Genomic DNA, 10586 nt, shown 5'->3' on the forward strand with positions numbered 1-10586 from the left:
AAAGATATAATTTATCTTTTAAAATCATAAATTTAGATAGTTAAAATTTTAAAACTGAATATTGGCTAATAAAATCAAATAATATCTAATTAAACTCAATTAGTCTTAAATAAATATTTAAAAGTCTAAATTAAAAGGATAAAAATATATAAAATTACCATTTATCAATGTTTATGAACTTTTTAAATGCACATTGGATATTGTAATGGTTATTTAATATTAAGCTTTTGTCCAATGAAAAAGCTGATTGGTACCCTCAACTTTATTTTTGTTTAACATAAAGTTCAACTAATGAAATAGTTATGTTACACAAATGTTCAAGACAAAAAATAAGATCAAATGGCAATACAAATTTGTGGATTTAGATTCACAAACCATCTAAAACCATTTTGCAACTATCACATTATTATAATAATAATGATTTTAAAAAAGTTAAAGATCACCTTTCACTATCTCGACATATTAAAAAAGTTAAAAATCAATTAAGACAAACTTTCAAACTCTGCTGGTATTATTACAATCTTTAAGCCACCTCCTCAATGCATCATTATCTATTTATGTCATATTATTCATGTGTAAGAGAAGTTTCTCATCCTTACTTGAAGTCAATCCTGCATAAAAGGAAAGCAGCTAGATTACATGCATATGGACCACAAAGAAATGTTTATTTTCTTAAAAACCTTAGAGACACAGAGACTAATACTACATTTCAAAATATAATCTTTAACATATATCATGACTTATTGTCATTATTGTTATTTTAAACACTTTCAATTTTTTATATATGGTAAGTGTAATCAACATGATTAAAACCTTTTACAGTAAAGAACACAAAGGCCTTAACTGAAGTTCAAGAGATGTCATGCAACAGAACAAAGAAGCAATTAATTTTTAGTCCATAGTTTGTTCATTCTTCATTAACATTCCAGACACCTGAAGAAGATGATCATCAAGAAAGAACTAATGTCAATAGATCACCTCTACAAGACATCTCAAATGGTATTTATATACTTTCAAAAACTCGTTAAAGTTTTCAACATTGACTAATTTGGATAAACATACTCATGTATCTTATATCGATCATCACAGATTCTTTAAATAGTTTAAGCAAAAGCAAGAGATGCAGTCTTCTTGCAAATATTTCATTAGGATTAAAAAGAAAAGTCAACATGGAAAAATCAATCTTTCATCTCTCACACCATGTGCCATACAAAGTTCTTCTGCAGCTGAGATGAATCAAGCTATTCATGAAGAACTCAATCCAAATCATCATACTACCAAAGTTTCTAAATCTTTAATGACACAAAAGTTCAATAACTTAACAACAAATCTATAATAAAGTTTCGGATATTCAATTCATATGGGTACCTAGAACATACAAATAATTGAATAATACGCTTGGAGTTTCCTATATCATTCACCCAATCTTAATAACTATTTCCCTATACATCAAAATCTATCTTATAGGATCCAATGGTGAAAAACAAGATTGTGACCAAAATGTGGACCTAGAATGGGATTATCAAATAAAAGGCAATATGGAAGACATTTTAGGTATTCTACAGTCTTCTATAATAAAATGTCATATTTTGAAAGCTTTTAGCATTCAATATTAACAGTACATGATTTTATCTATCACTTTCCAACCATTTATTTTTAGAATACTTAGACAATGGAGACCCTATTTATAGTTGTCAACATTGTGGAGCCAAAATGTGGTTATCTGAACGTCTTAAATGAGCATTAAGTAAAGTTACTCTAATATTTTCAATGTGTTGCTGTCATGGGAAGATACAAGTGCCTCACTTTAAGGACCCACCACAAGAATTGTATAAACTATACTTCAATAGGCATTTTCAATACTCTAAAAACTTCTAGGAAAACATAAGAGCTTATAATAATATATTTTCTTTCACTTCTATGGGTGGTAAGATTAATCACTCCCTTAATAATAGGGGTAGTCTATATACATTTGTTTTTCTGTTCAGCATTATCATCGCCTAGGAAGTCTTTTGCCACAAACTGGATCACCACCAATCTATTCCCAACTGTACATATATGATATGGATAATGAAATTTCAAACAGGATTAATGCTGTCAGGTGAATTCATTATCTAAAAATTACCTTAATTCTCAATTAATTTGCTTATCATGAATTAATTGCATCCTTAGACTCTAAAGTAACATTTTTTATTTTCCCTTACAGTAAGAATTCAAGGGATGATGCATAAGAAGCTAAAATTGTACGTTATATAAAGGAGGTTTTAGATTCATACAATGAACTGGTCAAAAAATACAAAATGGCAAGAGACATATTGCAAGAAAATCCAAAGGCAATAGCCAAATTATGCCTTATACGAAATAATGATATAGAAAGCAGGAATTTCAACTTGCCTATTGCTTCAGAAGTAGCGACTCTTGTGGTTAGGGATTTTGATGAAACATACTCAAAGAGAGGTATAATTGTTGAGAAGAGAGGCCAATTGAAAATAATAGATGAAATTCACAGTCATATCTCCCTCTACAATATCCTTTACTCTTTCCTTTTGGAAAGAATGGCTACAATCCAGAATGCATGAAGAGGAAAGGCTAGCAAGCACATCTAAGAAGACACTCTCCATAAGAGAGTACCTTTGTTATAGGTTGATGGATATGGATAACAAGGTATCCTTGCTTCTTTATGGGAGAAGACTTCTACAATAATTTCATCATTGATGGTTATACAATGATGGAGAGTCAAAGATTGGATTTCATTAGAAATCATCAAAGTGAGCTAAGGGTAGATTTGTACCAAGGTCTATCCAATGCATTGTTTAGAGGGGAAACCGAAGCATTTGCAACTAGAAAAAGGATTATTCTACTTTATCATTCACTAGTGGAACATGATACATGACAAACAATTACCATTTCATAATGACAATCTATAAATGGGCTGGGTACCTAGACATATTCATCACATTCACTTGCAATTTGGCATAGCTTGAAGTTAGGAGATTTTGTAAGGAAACTAACCTATCAGTAAATGACCATCTAGATATATTGTGCAGGATTTTCCAGTTCAAATTGAACAAGCTTATGAAAATTATAAAGGAAAAAAAATTGGCATGGTAAAAGCAAGTACATTTTCAACCTTTCTGGCTCATACTTTGCTTTTTCTTATTTACCTACCATGTTACATTATGCATCATTAGCCATATGAAATATAACTTTTAAAATAATGCTAGATATCTACACCATTGAGTTCCAAAAGAGAGGTTTACCATATGCTCATATTATACTTTTCCTTGAAAACAAAGACAAAATGAACACTGTTGAGGAGATTGACAATATCATCTCAGATAAAATACCTAATAAAGATGAGGACCCTGTTTTGTACAATTTAGTCAACAACTACATGACTCATAGACCTTTGTGGACAAGTGAATTCAAGATCTTTATGCATGAAGGAAGGAAGATGTAGTAAATTCTTCCTTAAAAAATTTATTGACCATACTGTTATTGATGACAAAGGCTACCTAACTTATAGAAGGAGGAATGATGGGAGAAGAATTGTCAAGAAAGGGGTTGTGTTAGATAACAAATTTATTGTCCCATACAATCCAAAGTTGCTGAAGATGTTTTAAGCTCATATTAATGTTGAGAAAACTAATCAACCAACTTTAATTAAGTATTTGTTCAAATATGTTAGCAAAGGGAATGATTGTAGCAGGGATGTATAATAACAACAATGACAACAACTCTAGAGCAATATTTGATGAAATATCATACTACTTGAATTGTAGGTACATTTCATCCTGTGAGGGAGCATGGAGAATTTTTGGTTACGACATTTACCACAAGTACCCTTTCATGGAGAGGTTAAGCTACCATCTTTCAAACAAGCAAATTGTCATATACAAGGCAAGTTCAAGTGTTCAAGTTTAATGTATAAAAATACTATTAGAGAAACTATGTTTCTAGCTTGGATGGAGAAAAATTCAAATTCGAATGACATAATGGCAGGATCTCTAACTTATTTAGAATTCCTCGCTCATTATGTGTTTGATAAGAAAACAAAGAAATGAAGGTCATGCCAAAGAGGATTCTCCATTAGTAGAATTACACATGCATTGCTGTCACAGGGTGAATCTTTTCTCATTCGCTATCTTTTAACGAAAGTAAAAGGGCCAACATCTTTTGAAGACATCAAAACAGTTAATGATGTAGTATACCCAATATACAGAGTTGCATGCTATACTTTGGGACTATTAGATGACAATCAAGAGTACATTGATGGAATTAAAAAGACCTCAATTTGGGCATCTAGTCATTACCTAAGAAGATTCTTTGCAAACATGTTGCTAAGTAATTGTCTTAGCTAGCCAAAAAAGGTTTGGAAGGAAACTTCCAATCTAATATATGAGGACATATTCTACTCCACATCGGAATTCAGTATGATACAGGACATTACATCTAAACCACAACTTAAAATATCCCTCGTATGTCGATTATTTATATCTAAATCAAAATTTAAATTTAATAGTAAGAAATAATACCTCAATCACTACAATATTAACTAATTTAAATTTAATTTTATTATCACCTTGATTGTCATGCTGAGGTTGAAGTTTTCTTATATATATCTCAATGCTACATGTTCTATGTTCTCAGATGAAGATAGACAAAATGCAGTACTCTCAGAAATAAACAAGATTCTCCTTCAAAATGGAAGATCACTTGATGATTATCCTACATTGCCTAAGCCTACTATTGTGACTAATTATGACACACAAAATCATTTGGTAATGGAAGAATTAAGCTTCAACTCAAATGAATACATCAAAAAAAGAACTACATTTGAGAAAAAAATGACAGATGAGTAGAGGATAATTTATGATGATATCATAAAAGTTGTAAAGGAAAAAAAGGTAGGTTTTACTTTGTGTATAGTTTTGGGGGAACATGTCAGACTTTTATGTGGAATGCTCTAATAGCATACATGAGGTCTAAAAAAAGATTGTGTTACATGTTGCATCAAGTGCAGTTATGGCAACACTACTACCTTTTGGAAGAACAGCTCATTCTAGGTTCTCCATCCCCATAAATATAAGTGAAGATTCTACATGTAATATCATGCATGGTACAGCTATTGCAACTCTTCTCTCAAACACTGATCTCATTATGCGAGATGAAGCTCCTATGATTAAAAAATATTATATAGAGGTATTTGATAAAAGCTTGAAAGATATCATGCATTGTGATCAAATTTTTAGGGGGGAAGGTAGTTGTGCTTGGAGGTGATTTTAGACAGATTCTTCCAATGTTACTAGCAGTGATAGAGCAAATGTTGTTAATACCTTAATAAATTCTTCATATCTCTGGTGTTATTGTAAGATGTACAAGTTGATAAAAAAACATGAGATTGAGTACATATAACTAATCATTAGACAAGGACAAGATCAAAACCTTTTTAGATTGGTTTCTTAGTGTTGGGGATGGAACATTTAGAGGAGAAAATGATAATGTTTCAAAAATAAATATACCTCATGATCTCTTAATAACATAATTTTCAAATCCTTTGAAGACGATTGTTGAAACTACTTACCTAACATTAGAAGAGAACTATAGAGAAGAAAATTTTTTCACAGACCGAGCAATTTTAGCTCTAACACTTGAAGTTGTTCATAAGCTAAATAACTATATCTATTCAAAATCTTCATGTGAAGAAGTGACATATTTTAGTTCATACACAATTTGCAAGGATGACCAAGATTCAAATTCTTTTGATGACATCTACAACACTAAGTTTCTCAACACAGTTGAGTGTTCTGGCATGGCTCTACTCAAATTAACCATTAAAGTTGGTGTTCAAGTCATGCTTATACAGAATATCAACCAAGCTAATAGTCTTTGCAATGGAACAAGACTGCAAATAACATTATTGGGAAACCATTGTATAAGGGGACTAACACTAAATGGTTTATGACCAGGTGAGGAAGTTTATGTCCATCATATGGATTTAAGTCCCTTCGAGGGAAGCCTACCCTTCCTTATGCATCGACGACAATTCTTAATAGTACTTTCATTTGCAATGACAATAAACAAGAGTCAAGGACAATCATTGTCAAGAGTTGGGATATATTTACTGAGGCCTGTTTTCTCACATGGTTAGTTGTATGTAGCTTTGTCGAGAGTTAGGTCTAGGGGTGTTCTCAAAATTCTAATTCATGATACTAATTTACATCCAAGGGTCTCTACTGTCAATGTAGTTTACAAAGAAATTTTTCAAAATGTAGCTTAGCCAATGATAATAAACTTTTGTCATTCACTAAAAGCCTCTATATATTCAACTTGATCATATTATACATAAATAATGCCTTGACTTACATTTTGATAGATGTATTGTCTGATTTATTATCCATAATTACTAATTGAAAACAAAAGCAAGTTTTCTAAAGCCAAAATCTTACATCTACTTAAGATCACTTGATACTCTATCGATCTATAGTAAGAGACAACACCTATTAATTAACAGAAGGCAAACACCAATACTAAAAAGATAACGAATATTACTAAAGGGTAGCAAAACTAAACTTGATAATGTTAAACAATTATAAATGACTGATCGTATGTCCCGTGCAGGACCTGACTTTTCCTTTCTTTCATCGGTACAAGTGACAAAATCCAAATTTTATACTAGATATCATAAGCAAATTCAATCTTATACTAGCCCATGTAATTAGTTCATGATTTCAACATCTATATATATGATTTGTGAAAATGAAATTAAAGTTTGTGTATTTAGGATTTCCCCACTTAGAAAGTAAGAATGCTTATACTGATGAATGAAACAATTGAGAAAACAAATCATTTTATGAATGTTGCATGTGCATATTCATCAACAAGTTATCATCTTCAAACAAAATCATTTTCACAAAAGCAATACATCAAATAGCTGTTATTCAATACTGATAAAAAGAGATCACCGAAAGAAGAGGGTCATCCAAAAATCCAATGGAAGCAAAATGTCACTAATTCTATAGTTTAGAGGAATTTTCAATTAGATTAGGACTAAATTAACTCACTCATGCTATACAAGAAAACACACAAATGTATCTTCCTAAGAATGAGGAGGGAACCAAATGGAGAACTATGCAATGAAGATCAGTGGATATGAAGTAAAATCTAAAGGCTGAAAAAAGTAAAATGGTAGAAGCTGAGCCGATAACAGTAGGAGAGAATATGATCAATACTCAGTGCCTGAATCAGCACGTCAATTGAATCACTGTCCAGTGAAGAGCAAAACCATTGGCCACGACAAGAGACTATTCCTAATCATCTGCCGTTGCCTGGATTAGATGGAAACATTAATTAAAGAAGCTAAAACACAAGGGGTGGGGGGATTTATCTACAATGAATGAATGTGTTAACAATTATCTTAATTACTAACACCATCTAAAATCTTAATTTGTAATTCCATCATTTTTTGTTATGAATTATCTGCAAGTAAATGTATAACATTAAAAAAAGACACTTTGGAAACATGCAAAAGTCAAACACTAGAAAATTGTAAACAATAACGCCATATTTAAGATATTATTTAATATTTAATACTGTTAATTACTATTTTCATTAGGAAAAACATTGAAAAAATTAATTATAAAGTTTTGACTAAAGGTTGATGCCCTATGAGTGAAGTTATGAATCAAATAGGTGGGAATTAAATGATTTGATTTAAATAACCAATTGAAAATAATCTCCATGATTCTGCAATTGAAATTGGTGATTACTGGTAATTAAACAAATTGTTATTATTACAATAATTAACTTTAGTAATTGAGATCCAAGACATTTGATCTCAAATCCCGCAAAAGTCGTATCTAAAATTTATTTGCACCAAAATTTAAAAATCTCATAGAATTAGATCACTACATCCTCACATGTTTATCACATGAGTTTTCCAAAGGTTACTACTGATATAATTCTAGCATTCAAACACCATGTTTGCAACAATCTTAGTTTAACTAAAGAAGCACTTGAATTCCAATAAACTTAGTTTTGATGGAAACCCACTTCACAAAAACTCATAAAATGAACCTATCCTTGAAATGTGATCCTAAACTAACAAGTTGAATACCTGCAAAGCCTTGGATTCATGAAATTAATTTTAATAACTCAAATATGATGCATGCGTGCTAATTAAAATTTTTCTACATCTTGATGTAGCTATCCATCTTATAATCAAATGTATTAATGGCAGAATTTGTGTTTAGGAAGCAGAGCTTTCAGCTGGTGTTTACTCTTTATATCATGTAATCATAAAACCTTCTTGCGCAACTCTATTTTAAAGTTGGTCTCCAGTGTTTAAAAAAAAAAATTGAACTCAATAATTGTTGGTTAATTCAATATTCAGTTCATGTCTTAGATAATTGGTTTCTGATGCATTCTACTGAAATCCCTTAAATGATTCAAACTTGATTTGCACAAAAAATTACCCTATAAGTGCTCTTTATTATAAAATCTTGAAGACTATTATTTAAAGAGAGTACATTTTTGCAAGACATATACATGCTTCAGAACCCACTCGTATTCTTCAAAACACATCCATTCCTTTATCATCATCATCTCCAAAAAAATATTAGCTACAATAACTTGTATGTCTTTTTTGTCACCTTCAAAGCCTTGGGTTCATGAAATTAATTCAAATAACTAAAATATGATGCATGCGTACTAATTATAATGAAAATTTTCTACATCTCGATATATCTATCCTTATAATCAATTGTATTATATTATTTAAATGGTTTGGTTTTTTGTACCTTATGCTTAATGGCAGCATTTGTGTTCAGGAAGCAGAGCTTTCAGCTGGTGTTTACTCTTCATATCTTTCAGCTGGTGCTTATTCCTCATATCGCCTAATCATACAACATTCTAGCGCATTTCTATTTTAAAGTTGGTTTCCCTGTACTAAAAAAACTTCCACTCAATCCCTGTTAGTTAATGCAGTATTCATTTCATCTCTTAGATATTGGATTCTGATGTATTTTACCTAAAATCCCTTGAATGATTCATACACAATCTGCACAAAAATTAACATATAAGTGCTCCTTAGTCCTTCATATAGAATCTTGAAGACTATGATTTAAAGAAAGTACATTACTGCAAGAAATATGTATGCTTTAGAACCCACTTGTATGCTCCAAAACACATCCATTCCTTTTATCGTCATCACATATAAGATGTATACAACAGGAAAAACATCTCCTTATATGATTAACCAATCATTTATTCCTGTTTTTCAAAATCAGAAACCTAAGACTTGCATGTACGATTCTCACAGTCATATATACTTACCGTTGTGCATAAAATCAAGCTGCTCATACCCATATGGAAAAAATACACTCATAATTAGTAAAGATGCAACTCTTCGAGACTAGAATTTGCTTACCCATATGGAGAAAATCAGGCCGTTTACACCGCCATACGCCATTTGAAGATTCGCCTCACTTTGTCTGGAATGTTGCAATTGAAGCTCCGTCTCTTCCAAGGCGGTCAGCTCCTCCGAAAGTGAATAGGTCGGCCTCAAGGATTAAAAAAGGAAGCAGAGACCATCTGAGTCATTTGTCTTGCCGAAAGTTGCTACGATGTCAATGTCAAGGACTTCCACATCGCATTTCTTTTACCAATGCAAATCTAATACTTTTAGACCAGGCAATAATAAATATTAAATACAATTGTTTGCAAAGTTTCGGATCAAGCTCTTAAATTACACGTTACTTGCGTGTCAAATAGAGTAAGTTTCGTGTAATCCAATCCAACTAATAAAATTTGGTGTCCCTGAAAATTCTCCTTCTCTAATAAGCTATATTCATACTTTGTGATTTTTCTTTCAGGGATAATTATTTAAAAGTCTCGCACAACAACAAAAAATACTCTAAAATCCCATCTATTATATAAATTATTCTGTAGTCCTAGAGAGCTTAAATGTAATTAAATTTTTATGTGTATTTACCAAAACGCCCTCTTTAGACAAAACTCTCCCATGGTCACCGGGAAACCCAATGTTTTGCAAGAATAGACCGGTCAAGTGGGTGTTCATTGAAAAGCAATTGGACCTGAAAAGTTGTCGGAAAAGAGATCCAAGTACATCAAACACTCAACTGAGCCAGAGACATAGGAAACTCACTGGAGATTGTTATCCTGGAGGTAAATGATATGAAGAAACAATAAATTGAGGAAACAATAAAATGTCCAAGTGTCACCTTTGATTAATAATTATAAATAGTAGACATTATTACTACAATCTTGTCACCGATAATATTACCATGATAAAAGAGAATGCTGACAAATAATTTTGTATAGCATCTTGTCATGATTAATTTTCTGCAGTTTGCCATCATGCTTAATGATCTAAATAAACATTGCTTGCTACTATTAAAATATTAATATGCATAAAAAATTTATTTGAAATGATTTCAATAACTTCCATCTGTTTACACAATGGATATCAATTTTTTTTACTAATATTCTTTTAACTATTAACGATATTTTCACATCCACAATATAAAAGAATTCATTATTACAACATTTATATTCTTTAAATTAAA

At 31.2% G+C, this 10586-nt stretch overlaps 1 long non-coding RNA gene across 1 annotated transcript; it reads right to left on the reverse strand.

Moving 5' to 3' along the window:
* LOC129299631 (uncharacterized) lies at positions 1 to 9631 on the reverse strand. Its single transcript, XR_008590605.1, has 3 exons — positions 9428 to 9631; positions 8799 to 9058; positions 1 to 611 (listed from the first exon to the last, which is right to left on the reverse strand). It is a non-coding gene; the product is annotated as an uncharacterized LOC129299631 (long non-coding RNA).
* Positions 9632 to 10586: the final 955 nt, after the last annotated feature.

The sequence above is a fragment of the Prosopis cineraria genome, unplaced genomic scaffold, assembly GCF_029017545.1.
Source record: "Prosopis cineraria cultivar Desert tree isolate PC_DT_omini unplaced genomic scaffold, ASM2901754v1 PC1237, whole genome shotgun sequence".
In the NCBI taxonomy this organism is placed as follows: Eukaryota; Viridiplantae; Streptophyta; class Magnoliopsida; order Fabales; family Fabaceae; genus Prosopis; species Prosopis cineraria.